Raw genomic sequence first — 16,171 nt, 5'->3', positions numbered from 1 at the left:
AAAAAATGATATCTGAACATTAGCTTCACTTATTAAACAATAATAAAAAAAATAAAATCAGACTCTTAACAAAAAAACATACTCAGACATAAATTCCAAGAGAATTAAAACTTACATAGAAAAAAATAGGACATAAAAAATAACATCTTGTGTCCTTAAGATGTTAAACAATCAGGAGTTATAAAAGAATAGATGAATTAGTTTTGCCAGATCAAAATTAATACCTCTGTGTACTAAAGACATCATAAACAAAGGATAAAAAGAAACCACACACTGGGGGAAGACATTTGAAATACATATCAAAAGGCATGAGAATCCAGAAAATTAAAAAAAGAAGAAAAAAGAAAAAAAAAAAAACCTCTCACATGTGATAAAAACACAACCAAATAGTAAAATGAGCTAAAGATGTGAACAAATACCAAAAAAAGAAAACTTGAATTGCCAATTAACACAACCATTTGGAAAAATGTTGACACATACCAGTATTATTAAAATACTATTTCATACCAATCAGTGTGGCAAAAACAAAAATTAAGTCTGTAACACTAAGTGTTGGTGAGGATTTAGGTAACCCATTAATTGCTGCTGGGGGTATAAATCATCAGGATCAATTATGAAAGCATTGTGACAGTACCTTGTAATAAAGAAAACGTACAACATTTAAAATCCTGCAGTTCAATTCCTGGGTATATATCTAACAACAACATAAACCACACAAACAAAACTCTCATAAGGGGACACAAATTAAAATATTTTTGCAGCATTATTTGTAATAGTTAAAACTTTGAAACAACCAAAAAAAATAGCATGTAGAGAAATGGATACATTTTGGTATAAACTTTAAAAGCAGTAAAAGTGAAATACACATACACATAGCTAGATAAAATGATATATACCATGATGATAGATAGATCAATAGATAGATTAACATGGATCGATCTCAAAATATAACGTGTAGGTTTTTTTTTAAAGAAAGCTATAGAACAATATGTATAGGCTGACAGCATTATGTAATTTTTTCAAACACACAAGCTGAAAATAGCATATCTTGTTTATGATTATATATGCAGTAAAAGTATAAAAAATACATGTACAATTTGTGAATGTAATTACCTTTGGGGACAAAAGGGAGGGACTATAATGTTTTATTTATTTAAAAAGTATGAAGCAAATATGACAAAATATTATTCATTAATTCGGGATGGGAGTGTTGTCTGCCATGGAAAAATAAAGCTATAAGGAGGGGCTATGTAATATTTCTGCTTCCTACACACTCAAAGAGTTAATGTCATATCTCATTTCACACAAGTTTACCTTCCTGAACTTGAGTTATGGTTATTTTTCACATTAATATTGGAATAAATTTTACTTTAAACAACTTAAAATATCTACATTTAAGAAGCAACTGACTCCTGAGCTTACACAGACATAAACTGGTAGGGAAGATTTAGGTATTTGGAATCACTAACAGTTTTATTAGAACTGCAGGCAGAAATCAGGAGGGGCTCTCCCTTGGAATCCTCCTTCCCCTCCCAGTCAGCCACAGAGCTCTGATATTCCACCAACCGTTATTTCCTCCTGACCACCCTCGTTCTTGTCCTCTCATTGCCTTCTTTTCTACTATCAAGGGGTAGCTATACCTATTAATATTTTAATATACATGGAATTTTTAACACCTTTCTAATCTAACAGGACATCCAGCTAAGATGCAGAAAGTTTTGATAAGAAGAATGGGAATGAGAAATACCCTGTGTCAGAGCATTTACTAATTAATTTGGACTAAGTTTGGATTAGTGGAGAACAACTCCAAAACAACTTCAAAAGTCTCGATAGTTCTTCGCTGAACTATCTGGAAGATGTTACCTTCTCGGTACCATTGTTGGGTCAACAGCAAATAAAGGCACACAAGCTTTTCACCATCATTGTCCAGGAAAAGTTACAGGGTCCAGGAACCCCAGGGATTTGTTTTTCATTTGCCTGGACGAGGAGAAAATGGAATGTTGGTGACCACTTAGTAAAACCTACCAAGGCGTAGGCCACCATTAAGGCTGGGGCCTAAAGAGGACAGTCAGAAAGGACAGTCAATGCAAGGTTGGAAGGAGGGGTGAGAGGTACAGAGAAGTAGACTCCCAATCCCTACCTAAAAGTATCTCTTAATAGATCCAAATAGTTGTTTGACATATAGAAATTGGGGGGGGGGGGGGTAGTTTTAGCCTAATGCTTTTAATGTAGACCTGAGTGTAATATGTGCAAGATGCCCTGAATCAGAAACACAAGACGGGCTCATTCAGGACTTTTCCGTGTTTAGAGACAATTCAAGCAAGGTCTCTTCTATTTTGCCGATGCCTGCAATTGACAAATAGGTGCTAGGTCTTTAATGATTTAATATGCTTGTGAGAAAACACAATAAGCAAAGAGGAGTAGTTCATTCTCATTCTTTTACTTCTGTGGATTGAATCCAACATAAGAAAATGAAAATTTGTTGACGTTCCAGAAATACTTTGAGCTGATCTTTAAAAATGTTTTAAGGGCATTTTATTATCTTCAATGAAGCTAGAGCTTTGTGCAATTACACCTAAAATTAATCTCATTAGGATGAGTGTCTTTACCAAATTTATTTATTATACTATGGCCTCCCTAATATATTTGATTCTCTTCTGGCCATCATTTAATTGTAATTATCTGTGCTGGCAGTTCTCTAAGTGAAGTTGTATACTAGATATTTTTTTATGTCCAAGGCAATTTAATGCCAAAATGTATCCATGTTCTGTAACAAGAAATTCTAAACAAATCTTACAGAGCTTGTCTGCTTCTTTTATCTTTTGTAAAAACTATCGGTAGTTGCAAAAAATAACATAATCTTCCTCAAGCATAGTATTTAATTATTGGCTCATAATATTATTAAGTTCAATGCAGCAACTATAATGAGTTTGTGTTCAATTCTGCATTCAGAATCAAGATCTAGGGATTAAGTAATCTTCTTACATTCGTATTCATAACCAAAATCCAAAAGCACTGTCTCCATTTGATAAGATGTAAAACCTCAAGGAAATTGCTATGGTCAGCCAGATCTGTAGTTCTAATTTTGATGGTAGAGATAATACGATAAACTTCTGTATGATTTTTTTTTTCCTACAGTTCATTTAGACCTACTGCATTTCTTTGCAGGCATGTCTCTGATAGCAAAGCCAGAAGTTGTTTCCCCCCCCCATCTTTCTCTTTTTTTTGACAAAGAAAGAAAACAGAGTCAGCGAGTAATCCTTCTCTTAGAACAAGAGCAGCAGAGCCTTTTCAAGAACCTTCATTATTTTATGTGGTAAATGTTCACAGCTCTCAAATTTATTGGCATAGCTGTCAACATGTATATTCAGTTTGATAATAATGTTCCAGCTTAACGAGGCCTCTTGGAATTATTTATTATTAAATTTCATTACTTTCTGCAAATGTTCATGCTGATTAAAGCCCACCCTTTCAGGCTCTACCACACTTAGACCAATCATAGTGTGACGAGAGCTAACGTGCTTTCCACAGGACCTGTCTTGTCGAATCTTTAAATATAATTTAATGAAATGTCTGTTGACGTAATTTTGGAAAGTGGAAAAACTCATTTATAAAATCAACCAACCATACCCGAAGAACATTTGCACTCTCTGACATGACAAGAATTACTTCAACATTTTGGACTGTTTTTGAATGGAAAGAATTGCCACGTGTGGCATTTGCCAAATATTCTGTCCATTGTACTCTGCTACAAACGCAGTTCATCTTTCCTGGAGAACATCACTCCCAAGGCTCAGCTCCCCATAAAAAAAAATGCTTTGAAAAGTGTACAATGACATAGAAATATATTATGATATTATCTTTACAGATGTTGACAGTCAGAATAGATCTTGCCAAACTCTTGATGATTTTGAAAGGTAATAGGTAAATGCCATAGGAATATATCATATATTATCAATACTGCCATAGGAGGAAGTCTAGAGAGTAATTTTATGCACAGAATGGAGGAGGCCTGCACATGAAATATACATGTGTATAGGCCTGCACATGAAATATCCATGTGTCCATATACACACCCCCACAAACTTATGTGATATATGTAATTTCCAACATGGAATATGAAAATGTTCAATGCAATAAGAATGAGAGGTGTGGCAACAACAGAAAGAGTGTGGACCCATTAAAATCCTCATGGGCAAGCTGTGGGGTAAGAATATTCTATTTTGAAAGGAATGACAGTCCAAATCAGGTTGAATTTGGGGTGTTCCCATAGTACCTTTGACTTCTGTCTCTGCACCAACCACATCTTTATACTTATTCATTACTGATTTGCCCTTCTCACTTTTCATGAGTTCTTTGGGGTCAATGACCTTGCCTTTTTTCAGGTTTCATTTCCTTAGAACCTAGAAAAGTATCTAACACATCAGAGGTGATCAGTAAATGTTAAGTAGATGAATTAAAAATATAGAAAACAATTATGGCCAAAAAACAACTTTGGAAATTTCCTTACATACAAATTCATTTAAAATTATTTTCGTATTCCTAAAAATAAAGGCGGTACTGATGAAGATGGAGACAGAAATGTGTTTTCTAAAATCCTGAAAGATTATTTTATCATCTTTCTTTCTGATATGGTTTGGTTGGAAATGTATCCCTTATTCAAATCAGCAAATATTTGAATGTCTACCTTACTAGGTAGCATCAAGATGATAGAAAGTAATATATGAAATACATTCCCTACTCATGAGGACATATCATTTGTTTCAAATGCATGCTAATTTTACAAAGCCCATTTCAACATATCCTCAGAAGTGTAAAATTTTGAGAGAACTGCGTGCTGTGAGAATCGAATATTTTTCTCTTGGAAGAGTTCATGGAAAAGGCGTATTTCAAGTTGCGCTTTGAAGTGTAGCAAGATGGTGAATAAGTGAAGGAGGCCTTGGGCGAAAATAAAAGTCTGCTTCTAGGGGAGTAGATATGAAAAGGAGGCCATGAGAGCCTGCCCCAAACAAACTATGATCAGCAAAAGTAGAACCCAGAAAGGTTTTGGAGACAACAGGTTCCCATTTAAGACAATTTGGAACGTATGACATTAGGAGATTATGATAAAGAGTGAAATAATAATCAGGAAATGGGCTTCCAGGTGATTCAAACAATAACAGTCATTTATCCTTTCGACCAAACTTTACTGAATGATTTTTATGTTCACATAGAGAAGGGGAAAGAAAAGGATTTTAGAAATAGTATTTTTTTAAATGGCACTTGTTGAGCTATTTTGTGCCAGGCCCAGTGATTTGCATATATTATCTCAAGCTTTATGGTAATTCCTTTCGCAAAAGGAAAGTGAAGTACAGTGAAGTTATCTGTCCCAAAGTCACAGATCTATTAAGTGTACTTGAATCTTTCTGTGCCAAATACCTATGGTCTTTTCATTCCCGATCCCCTGCCCCTTATAGTCTGACATAAAAGACAGAGAGAGAGAGAGAGAGAGAGAGGGAGACAAAGGGAAATAGGACCATTAAATAGCAAGTGAAAAAGCAAGACACAGAGGCAATTGCAAAATGGAAGAGTTTAATCAAACTCCTGGGCAAAACAAACATGCAAAAGAATGCTGGAGAAACAGGAAACAAATTATTTCACCAACAAACTTACACATCCATACATCCATACATATATCTACAAATCCAGAATCTCAGTTTCTTAATCATTTAAGCTATTTTGAATCATCTGACAACTGCTATTTTATTCACTTACAATGTTTACCCACAGATATAATTGTGTCATGCTGAGTTTGGGATGATGTTAGAGCACATAACTCAGCGAAAATTGGAGTTATGTGAGTAATCTTCAGAAAAATCTCTCCAACAGACGCAGGACTGATAATCGCCCTCAAACAGGTGGTGTCCAGGACCTACCATACGAAGAACTGATCAATCCCAGAGTTAAATCCAGACTCTTGACATGGTCTTCAGCCTAATGTTTGCATTCACCATGATTTTTCCATCTCTAACTTAAGGTCCAAAATCTCTTCTTCAGTTTCCTGTCTTTTATGATAATGCACCAAAATTAAACAATAAACATGAATGTTCTATGGGAATCTGACTCCATAGTCTCCAAAAAGTAAGTAACTAGATTCAATCCTATGGGGCACTGGAAGAGGCTTGGCAGGTACTTTCTGCCGAGGAACATAGTACTTTGGCATCAGTGGTGTGTGTTCACACTGCTAGTCCTTTAATCAACCCATGGAACATATTCGATGCAATGCCTGGGCAACGCCTGGCCTTAGAAAGCATGGCGGCAGGAGCATCTGCTGAAAGAGCCATGTTGAAAAAGATCTTAGGCCTCTGAATCAGATGCTCTATGATTTGAAAGCAAGTTCCAGTACTTTATTTCTCCGCCTTCTTTTCTATGACATCAGACTAGCAGAAGTTCCCATCTGGGTTTTTTTCAATGATTTCAATGAGGTAAACCATGAAAGAGCTTATGATTGTACCTGATACTTAGCAGAGCCCCTGCAAATAATAGTTATTCCTGATATTGTTTGATTTGCCTTGTAACATAGCTAAGAAAGCAGAAGCATGAAGAGTTTAAATGTCTTTTCTGCTATCGTACAGTGAAAAGACCTGAACTGACTCCAAATTTGTGTTCATAGCTGAGAAGAATCTATGATCTGGAGAAAAATGCATTTTAAAAACATGAATTTAGGGGTCAGAGTTGCTAGGGCAATTTCATAATTTTATAATTAACTAAAAATAGCTTTATTATATGCCAGGGGATCTCAACAGCAGTCCCAATTTGATCCGGACATCTACGCTTCACTGCTTATACTTCACAACAAACCTTCAAATTGGAAAATTCACTGAAGTAATTAAGATTTTTAATTGGAAGAAAAAGTATACAATTTGCAAAATGTATATAATTAGCCCTCGGACCACTTACTGATCCAACACATAATTTCCCAAACAATTGCACAATTCTATACATAGTCTTCGCTAAAAATGGAACCATATTATTAAAACAAAACAGCCAGAATTAACTTATAGGGTAAATGTGTCCTGATCGAATTATATTCTTACTTCTTGGCATTTAACCCCATTCCCTTTAATGTTTCACTTCTTTCTTTAATGCTTTCAAGCTTGTTTTTTTATTAATTATACAAATCATTAGTATTAAAAGACAATATAATGGTTTCAAGAAGTAGCTTCACAGACTATCTGCATATTTAATCAACTGCCTCTAAATTTTTAATCATTTGAGTCCAGGTTCTTGTCTTGAAGCTTAACTTGGTAACAAACCTACCAACTGGTAGAACTAATTGGTACAGAATCAGTCAATAATTTATAAGGAAAGGGAAAAAAAATATTGGATGTTACGAAGGTATAAGACCACCAGCTGCAGTTATTTCTAAGAGGGGACAGCAAAAGAGCTCTTGTTTCCACAAATTCATGGCGCACTGGTGACATCCACTGGCTGTCCTTTGACATTGTCCAGATTCTTTGGATTTTTAGTCTAAGACTGGGGGTGAAAATCTGTGGGTTTTACATACTTATGCCTTTCTTTAGTGTTCACATTATTTGGATTAATATGTCCGTTACATTTAGGACATCATGGGTTATAATTTTTAAAAGCTTGAAATTCAATAATCCATGAGAATCACTCTGTATATTTTGAGTTAGAGGACACTGATGAAGCTCCTTACCTCTGTGAGTTTGAAAGAAGACAAACTAAAACATAGTGACAGGAGAAAATATCTTCACCTGTTATATGATCGGTAAATATCAATATTGTCATTTTATACTGCAAAGAATTTGGTAAATTGCCTTGCTGTAATTTTGAAAGCAGTGAAACATTTGACAAAGATGAGCACTAGGGAGGAATGGTCAAGTGCATTAACATAGAGGCTCTGAACGGGTAATAAGCATCAGAATCTGGATTGCTTATTACAGATGTAGATTTCTGGACTCCACTGCAGAACTGCATCAGAATCTTTGAGAAGTTTCTAATGCAGTTTGTTCAAAACCGCACTTTGAAGAACACTGCACTAAGAGAGAGACTGTCTTATTCCTAATGCTCCAATTCGATACAGCACGCAGATCATGTACTATTTTGGTCATCCTATTGGGGGCAACACAGAAAAGAGGTTCAACTTTGTCAGTGGAACAAATTCTTTTTTTTAAATTATTTTTATTTTATAGAGAAAGGGAGAGCATGAGCAGAGTAGAGGGACAGAGGAAAAGAGAGAGAATCTTGAGCAGGCTCCACAAACAGTAGGGAGCCCAGCGCCGGGGCTTGACCCCACAACCCTGGGATCATGAACTGAGTCCAAATCAAGAGTCAGACACTCAACCAATCACCAAGGCACCCCTGGAACAAATTCTGTAATTTTTTTTTTTTTTTGTATTCTGTTACTTTCTAAAATGTGATCACCAAACCATTAAAAAATTATTATTTTTTAATTTCTTCAAATTGTCAGGCAGGGCATATAAGACAGAAATCACTTATGATTATATACAAATAAAAGTCAGATGCCCAGAAAAAATGAGGTTAAATGGGTGGAGGATAACTAGTGCGAAACACTCAAAGGCAATGCATAATTTATACTCACTATACATATCAATGTGTTAGCAGTACTATATTAGTGGTGGTAAAATTATAGGTGATTTTTCTCTTTTTTTCCCCTACTGTCATCTGATTTTCCTTTAATGAAGATGTGTTATTTATGATATTTCTTTTAAGTTTAGGTAAACATCCCTTACATGTTCTGGGGAAATTATGGTTGTGCAGGAAGGAGTCGGGGCAAATTCAGCAGTCCTATGATATTTAATCAATCGTCCTCATCACCATTATTTTCATCATTGTCCCCCTAAATCCCATGACTAAACCTTCAATCAATCAGAAGCTTTGAGGATGATTTTAAGAATTGAATTAGTGCACAAAGAGTTTGTCTATTTACTTGGAAGCTATAATTTAATAACTTTAAGTTAATAATTGTGACTTGGGGTAAAGAACAGTTTGAGAAAGACCAAGAAGTTAAGAGATGTAAGGGCAAGAAAGGCGAAGGCTAAGCTGTTTTCTATGAAAACCCAGGAAAAGGTATTAGAGACACGGGGTTATAAAATGGTACGAGCAGGAGAGACAGCATCTTGTACTTAGCATCTAGTACTAGCAGGAGAGACAGCATCTAGTACTTAGTTAAAAGGAAGAAAACTATTATTTTCCATTTGGGGAAGAGACTGAAAATTAACCAGGGAGCTTGCAATTCTGGGTAAGTTATTTCTTTTTACTGTAGTAAAATGTCACAATGTTACAATGTATAGCAACACCGAAAAAAGGAATGTCCTTTCAGAAAACATGCTCAAAAACCTGCAGGCTCCCAAGGCCCTGGGTAGGACTCCTGTGTGTTTGGGATAATGTTGCTGTAAGAGGACTGAGAAGTTTGATGCTAAAGCTGCTTTGGAATCTTTACTAGTCCTTCAGGATAAAACCTGAAAGTTAGGGGCGCCTGGGTGGCGCAGTCGGTTAAGCGTCTGACTTCAGCCAGGTCACGATCTCGCTGTCCGTGAGTTCGAGCCCCGCGTCAGGCTCTGGGCTGATGGCTCAGAGCCTGGAGCCTGTTTCCGATTCTGTGTGCCCCTCCCCCGTTCATGCTCTGTCTCTCTCTGTCCCAAAAATAAATAAAAAACGTTGAAAACAAATTTAAAAAAAAAAAAAAAAACCCTGAAAGTTAGCCTAGACTTGGAAGATACAAATAGGTCTCTTTTCAAAAAAAAATTTTAACGTTTATTTATTTTTGAGTGACAGAGAGAGAGGATGAGCAGAGGAAGGGCAGGGAATGGGAGACACAGAATGGGAAGTAGGCTCCAGGCTCTGAGCTGTCAGCACAGAGCCCGACGCAGGCTTTGAACCCACGAAATGTAAGATCATGACCTGAGCTGAAGTCAGACACTTAACCGACTGAGCCATCCAGGCACCCCCAAACAGGTCTCTTTTAATGAAAATTCTCTAGTTCTTTGAGTTACAAAGACCAGAGCCTACGGAGAGAGCCGAAATGTAGATTTCTCTTCTTTCCTTCAGAAATTGGCAGGCAGGCATCCCACATGTTTTGACAGAAGAGTAACATGCTCAGATCGAAACACTGGATGGACATGACACCCAATTATCCACACGTGTATCTTACTGTATAGACAAAAATGCCAGTTCACATTTAAGCAAACTGAAAAAAATAGTATAAAATGACATGCCTTTTGACTCTAAAATTAAAAGAGATTTATCTTTCTTATTATAAAAAGTATACCCATGCATAAAAAAATTATAAAGAAAAAAAATAAAGCCAAATGTAAAGTCACCCCAAAATCTCACCAATGTTATATTGTAGGCAGAGCAGGGTCAACTACTTGTACTACCATTTTGTGAACTTCCTTTCAGCATGTGCACGTGCGCGCACACACATACACACACACGCACACACACACACACACACACTTTTTTTTCTCAAAAATTGTGGAGGTTTTTTTTTCCATATCAGTGAATATAGATAAATGATCATTCATTATGATCATTATGAACAATCCCCTAGGTATTTCTTGTTTCCAGTTTTTCACAATTATAAATGATGCTGCAATAAACAATTACTCTTGCCCACCTTCCAATCCATTGTCTACATACCCTTAGAATAAAACCCAAATCCTTCTCCTTGGCTTCAAAGGGCCTGGATGGTCTAAACGGTACCTGTCTCTCTGCTATCTCCCCTGTTACACACCATGTTCAATCATTGTGCTCCTCAGCATGTTGTATTATATTTTGCTTTGGGCTTTCACACATATTCTTTTCACTGCTTGGAAAGCTCTTCTCCACAGGATTTTTACATGGTTACTTTTTAAACTGTTTGTCTCTCCTTAAGTGATAACTTCCCTACAGAGATCTTCTCTACCTATCTTATTAAACGTACAGTACCCATCCTCTTGTTCTTGTTAGGAGCTCCTTCCAAGTATCTTGAAAACATTTTTAAAATTTGCTTTCCTGTTTTTGTCTGTATTCTCAAAGAGAACAGAAACTCGACAAGATCAGTGGTTGTGTTTTTCATGTACATCAATTCATAATCAAGCATATAGTAGACACTAACAAAGTGTATCACATGAATGAATAAGTGAACAAATGGATTGATGAGTACATGTTGATGCTCTACTTGACAAATTTTCTCCTTAGAGTAAGTTTCTAGAAATAGAATTTCCAGATAAAGGGGAATGAACATTTTCTATTTTTTTTATAAATATTGCAAAATATTATTCATCTATAAAAAAAGAAGGATAGGGGCGCCTGGGTGGCGCAGTCGGTTAAGCGTCCGACTTCAGCCAGGTCACGATCTCGCGGTCCGTGAGTTCGAGCCCCGCGTCAGGCTCTGGGCTGACAGCTCGGAGCCTGGAGCCTCTTTCCGACTCTGTGTCTCCTTCTCTCTCTGCCCCTCCCCCGTTCATGCTCTGTCTCTCTCTGTCCCAAAAATAAATAAAAAAACGTTGAAAAAAAAAAAATTTTAAAAAAAAAAAAAAAAAAAAAAAAGAAGGATATTTGTGACAACATGCTTGAACCTTGAGGACATTATGCTAAACAAAATAAGTCAGACAGAGAAAGACAAATACTGTATGATCTCACTTCTATGTGAAATCTAAAACACACACACACACACACACACACACACACACACACACAAACTGAACTCCTAGATACAGAGAACAGATTGATGATTGCCAGAGGTGGGGGGTGAGGGATGGGTTAAATGGGTAAAGGTGATCAAAAAGTACAAACTTTCAGTTATAAAATATATGTAAGTCCTGAGAATGTAATGTACAGCATGGTGACTATAGTAATGAGTAGATCTTAAAAGTTCACATTACAAGAAAAAAATTGTAACTATGTGTGATGATGAATGTTAACTAAGTTAATCGTGATTATCATGTCACAAAATATAAATATAGCAAACCATGATGTTGTACACACGTAAAACTAATAAAATGCTCTATGTCAATTATATCTCAATTTTTTAATCACTATATATATATATATATATTGCCTAACTCTTCTACTAAAGTATGGAGTCCTCAAAATTTCCACCAGTAACACGACAGGAATGTTTAACTTCCCCCACATCCTTGACAACACTCGATACCAATCTGTTAGGAAAAGAAATAACCGATTAAAATTTAAATTTTAGTTGCTGAATGCTAATGAGACTGAACATCTTTTTATATGTTTACTGGCTGTCTATTTTTCATAACGACCACTTGACCATTCAATAAGAGAAGCAAAATTATTATTTTTTGATTCCAATATCCACATCCTTCACTTCTTAACTATATTAATCTCTAACACTGTGAAACTTATTTTTCTAAATGTTGTATTTTTCCTGTCTTTTTATATTTAATTTTTCATGACATTTTATATAATTTTCAAAATTTTATTTTTATTATTATTTGTTTTTATTTAAATTCTAGTTAGTTAACATATAGTGTAATATTTGTTGCAGGAGTAGAATTTAGTGATTCATCACTTACATATACCACCCAGAGCTCATCACAACAAGTGCTCTCCTTAATACACATCACCATTTAGCCCATCCCTTCCTTACCTCCCTAATAACATTCATATCATAGGAGTCCCAGAAGAAGGGAGGGGAAAAGGGACAAAAGTCTTATTTGAGCAAATTACAACTGAAAACTTCCCTAATCTGGGGAAGAAAACAGACATCCAAATCCCAGAGGCACACAGAACTCCCATCAAAATCAACAAAAGCAGATCAACACCAAGACATATCACAGTAAAAATTGCGAAATACAGAGATAAGGAAAGAATCCTGAAAGCAGCAAAGGAGAAGAAATCCCTAACCTACAAAGGAAAACAAGGTTAGCAGCAGCCCAGAAACTTGGCAGGCCAGAGGGAGAGACAGGAAACATCGAATGTGCCCAATGGGAAAAATCTGCAGCCAAGAACCTTTATCCAGCAAGTCTGTCATTCAGAATAGAAGAGATAAAGACTTTCCCAGTAAACAAAAACTAAAGGAGTCCGTGACCACTAAACCAGCCCTGCAAGAAATATTAAAGGGGACTCTGAGTGGAAAAGAAAGAGTGACAGCAACAAAGGCTTAAAAAAGGAACTAGAAAAAATCTCCAGAAACACCAACTTTACAGGTAATACAATGGCACTAAATTCTTATCTATCAATAACAACTCTGAATGTAGATGGACTAAATGCTCCAGTCAAAAGACATAGGGTACCAGGATGGCTATCTATTTGTTAACTGCCATTTCATTTCTTTTTTTTTTGTCCCTTTGGAATGTATGTCTTACTTACTGATATATGACAACAGTATCAATATTTTATCCAAATTTTCTTTTGTTACCATGCCCTACATAGAGTGGTATCCTTTTCTTTTATATAGGTTTTCATTTTGTATGTGTCAGTGCCTTTTTTTATTTTTGGCTTTAATACCATGATTAAATACAACCATGACTTTACAAAAATATTCCTCCATAATTTTTCTGATGTTTTATGATTTCATATTTTATGTTTAAAGGTTTTTGAACTATCTGAAATTTATTATGGCATAAAGAGAGCAGTAAGGAGCCATGAGATGCTAGTTGTCCCATTAAACCTAAAAAAGCAACTGTTCCCTCATTGATATCTGTTTCCATGCATATTCTTGATTCTTTTTCTGGTTTATTATCAAAGAGATACAAATTTGCTCAATGATACTTGAGTGCAACAAACCTCATCTTCATAGAAATTCTAGGCATGGTTCTAGGCAATGAGGGCTGTGGCTTGATCTGGTGGTTAGTGCCATTTGATCCTCTAGCTAAAAATGTTGCTGTAAAATGGATCTTCTGACATCAGAAAAAAGGCCCCTTGGTGCTCTGAGAAGTCTATTCCCAACTACAGGTTCTGCCACAAAAGCCCTCATCTCTGCTGTCAGAGGTAAAATGCTTCAGTCTAGTGTCCTAGGCATTCTCCACTCACCCACCCATCCATGGAGCTGTAAAAGGAACACACATTTCTGCTCCTCAAGGAAAACCCCGAACAATCATCTCCTTCCTAATTTAAGCTAACCTTAATTTCTCTCTCCTTTGGTTAGGCCATTTCTACTTCTTGCAACATAGAAATTCCTTTTCTCCTCTTTGGATAATCTATTTTTACTACCCTTCAATAGTCAAGATGTTAGCACCTTTTTTTTTTTCCAGATGTGTAGGATACAATGTATAAGAGCAGCTTAGATGTTTACACTTACAAGGTTGGTCTCTGCTTCCTGAACTAATAATAGGAAAATTAGTAGCTTTCTTCTTCTCTGGTGAGGCTTCAGCAAAGAAAACAAAAATAAGTGGGATTAACTAAATTATACAATGATCACATCAGTCTATTTAAAAATTATTCAATCACTGTTACTTTATGGTTTAATATCTGTTGTAGTAACTAACACCTCACCATTTTCTAAGTGTTCCTGGCTATTTCTTGTATGCTTATTTTTCCAGAGTTAAAGTAGATAGATGACAGATAGATAGATAGATAGATAGATAGATACAGATAGATACATATAGATATAGATATGTAGATATATCTATCTATATCTATATATTTTTTTCAAAGGTCTGGAATCATTTTCTCATGATGTGTTACAGGAACTCAGGATCTAAGAGTTCCGAAACTGATCTCATATTCAATTCCTCCTCATCATTGTACTGAGTTCATTCAACAAGTCTCTACTGAGAACTTAATATCAGCCTTAGACACTTTGCTAAATTCTGAGGCTACAACCAAGAGGAACATAGTCCTTCCTTGCCAGGAACTTACACTTAATAGGGAAAAAAAAATCAATGAATAATTCAACAGAGAGTGATGACTGTTAAGATGGAAAAGTTGAAGGACTATATTGTTGGATAATTTAATCTAATCCATAGTCAAGAAAATTGTCCTGAAGAAAGTAATATTGTCACAGGAGCTCTAAAAGGGCAAAACAGTTACTTGAATTGGAGAGAAGGGTAAAAGAATGTGTTTAACATAAAGGGAATGTACGTGCAAAAACCTGAAGTTAAAGAGAATATTTCAGAATAGAGTCTACTTCAGGGAACAGACTGTCTGGAAAATAGAATGCAAGGGAGAGTGGCTAAAGATTATGCTAGAAATACAAAGGTGAAAATATGAGAGCCTCATAGTTATGTTAGGATTCTTTATCCAAGGGCAATAAGAAGCGATTGAAGCTTTTAAGTAGAAGAGTGCTATGACCAGTATTTTTGAGAGATGACTGACAGTAGAGTGCAGAATGAACTTGGGGAGGGAGAGTAGGTGTGGAGAAAAATCAGAGGAAGAAACACGATTCAAGAATCTGCTCTGGTAGTCTAGGAAAGAAAGTGGTCTATATTTGTGTAATGGCAATGGAAGTGGAGAGAAATACACTTGGTGTTCTTTGGATGTGGAAGGTGACGGTTTCTCAATATCTTCTAGGTTATTGTTTGGGAAACTGAATGATGGCACCATGTTTACTGAGCTGTGAGGCTCTGGTAGGGACCAGGTCTTGGGGGAAGATAAAGAGATCCATGGAAATGTGGAGTTTGATGTAACTATAAGATGTGTAAAGGGAGATGTTGAATGGGTAGCTGTGTAGCAGGATTCTTGCACAGAGAGTCATGACACTGAGGCTTTTCTTTCCAGGAAGCATCTTTATTCGTGCCAGCACTGCTCGGTTGGGTTCATACCCGAACAACTGGGTTTCTGAATGCCATGTGGTGTAGTTTTTAAATATGTCTCTACTTCCTTGTCTTCCATATATGGCGACACACAAATACGTGGTCTGATTAAGTGGTCTCATGTTACAAGGTCATGAGGGATGTTGTCACGTACATGTATAGCCAGGTTGCCTTGAGGTTGTTTTTTTTTTCCCCTTTCCTTAAGGGAAGGGACCCTACCACAGCTGAATATATGGATCTAAAGTTCAGAAAGAAGGCACAGGTTTTAAAGCCACTTAGTATGTGAAGTCATGACATTAAAGGAAAGAGTCTTCAGGGACAGGGTAAAATAAGAAGGGAGGGGGTTAAGCCTAGGATCTAGCTAAGCATAGCAAAATTTAAGGGATGAGCAAAAAGGAAAATGAGTTGTAAAGAAGACCAAAAAGAGGTACCCAGAAGGATAG

This window comes from Panthera pardus, unplaced genomic scaffold (genome assembly GCF_024362965.1).
Source record: "Panthera pardus isolate Hobbes unplaced genomic scaffold, ASM2436296v1 HiC_scaffold_10, whole genome shotgun sequence".
Lineage (NCBI taxonomy): Eukaryota > Metazoa > Chordata > Mammalia > Carnivora > Felidae > Panthera > Panthera pardus.
Note: the sequence above shows the minus strand (reverse complement) of the source record.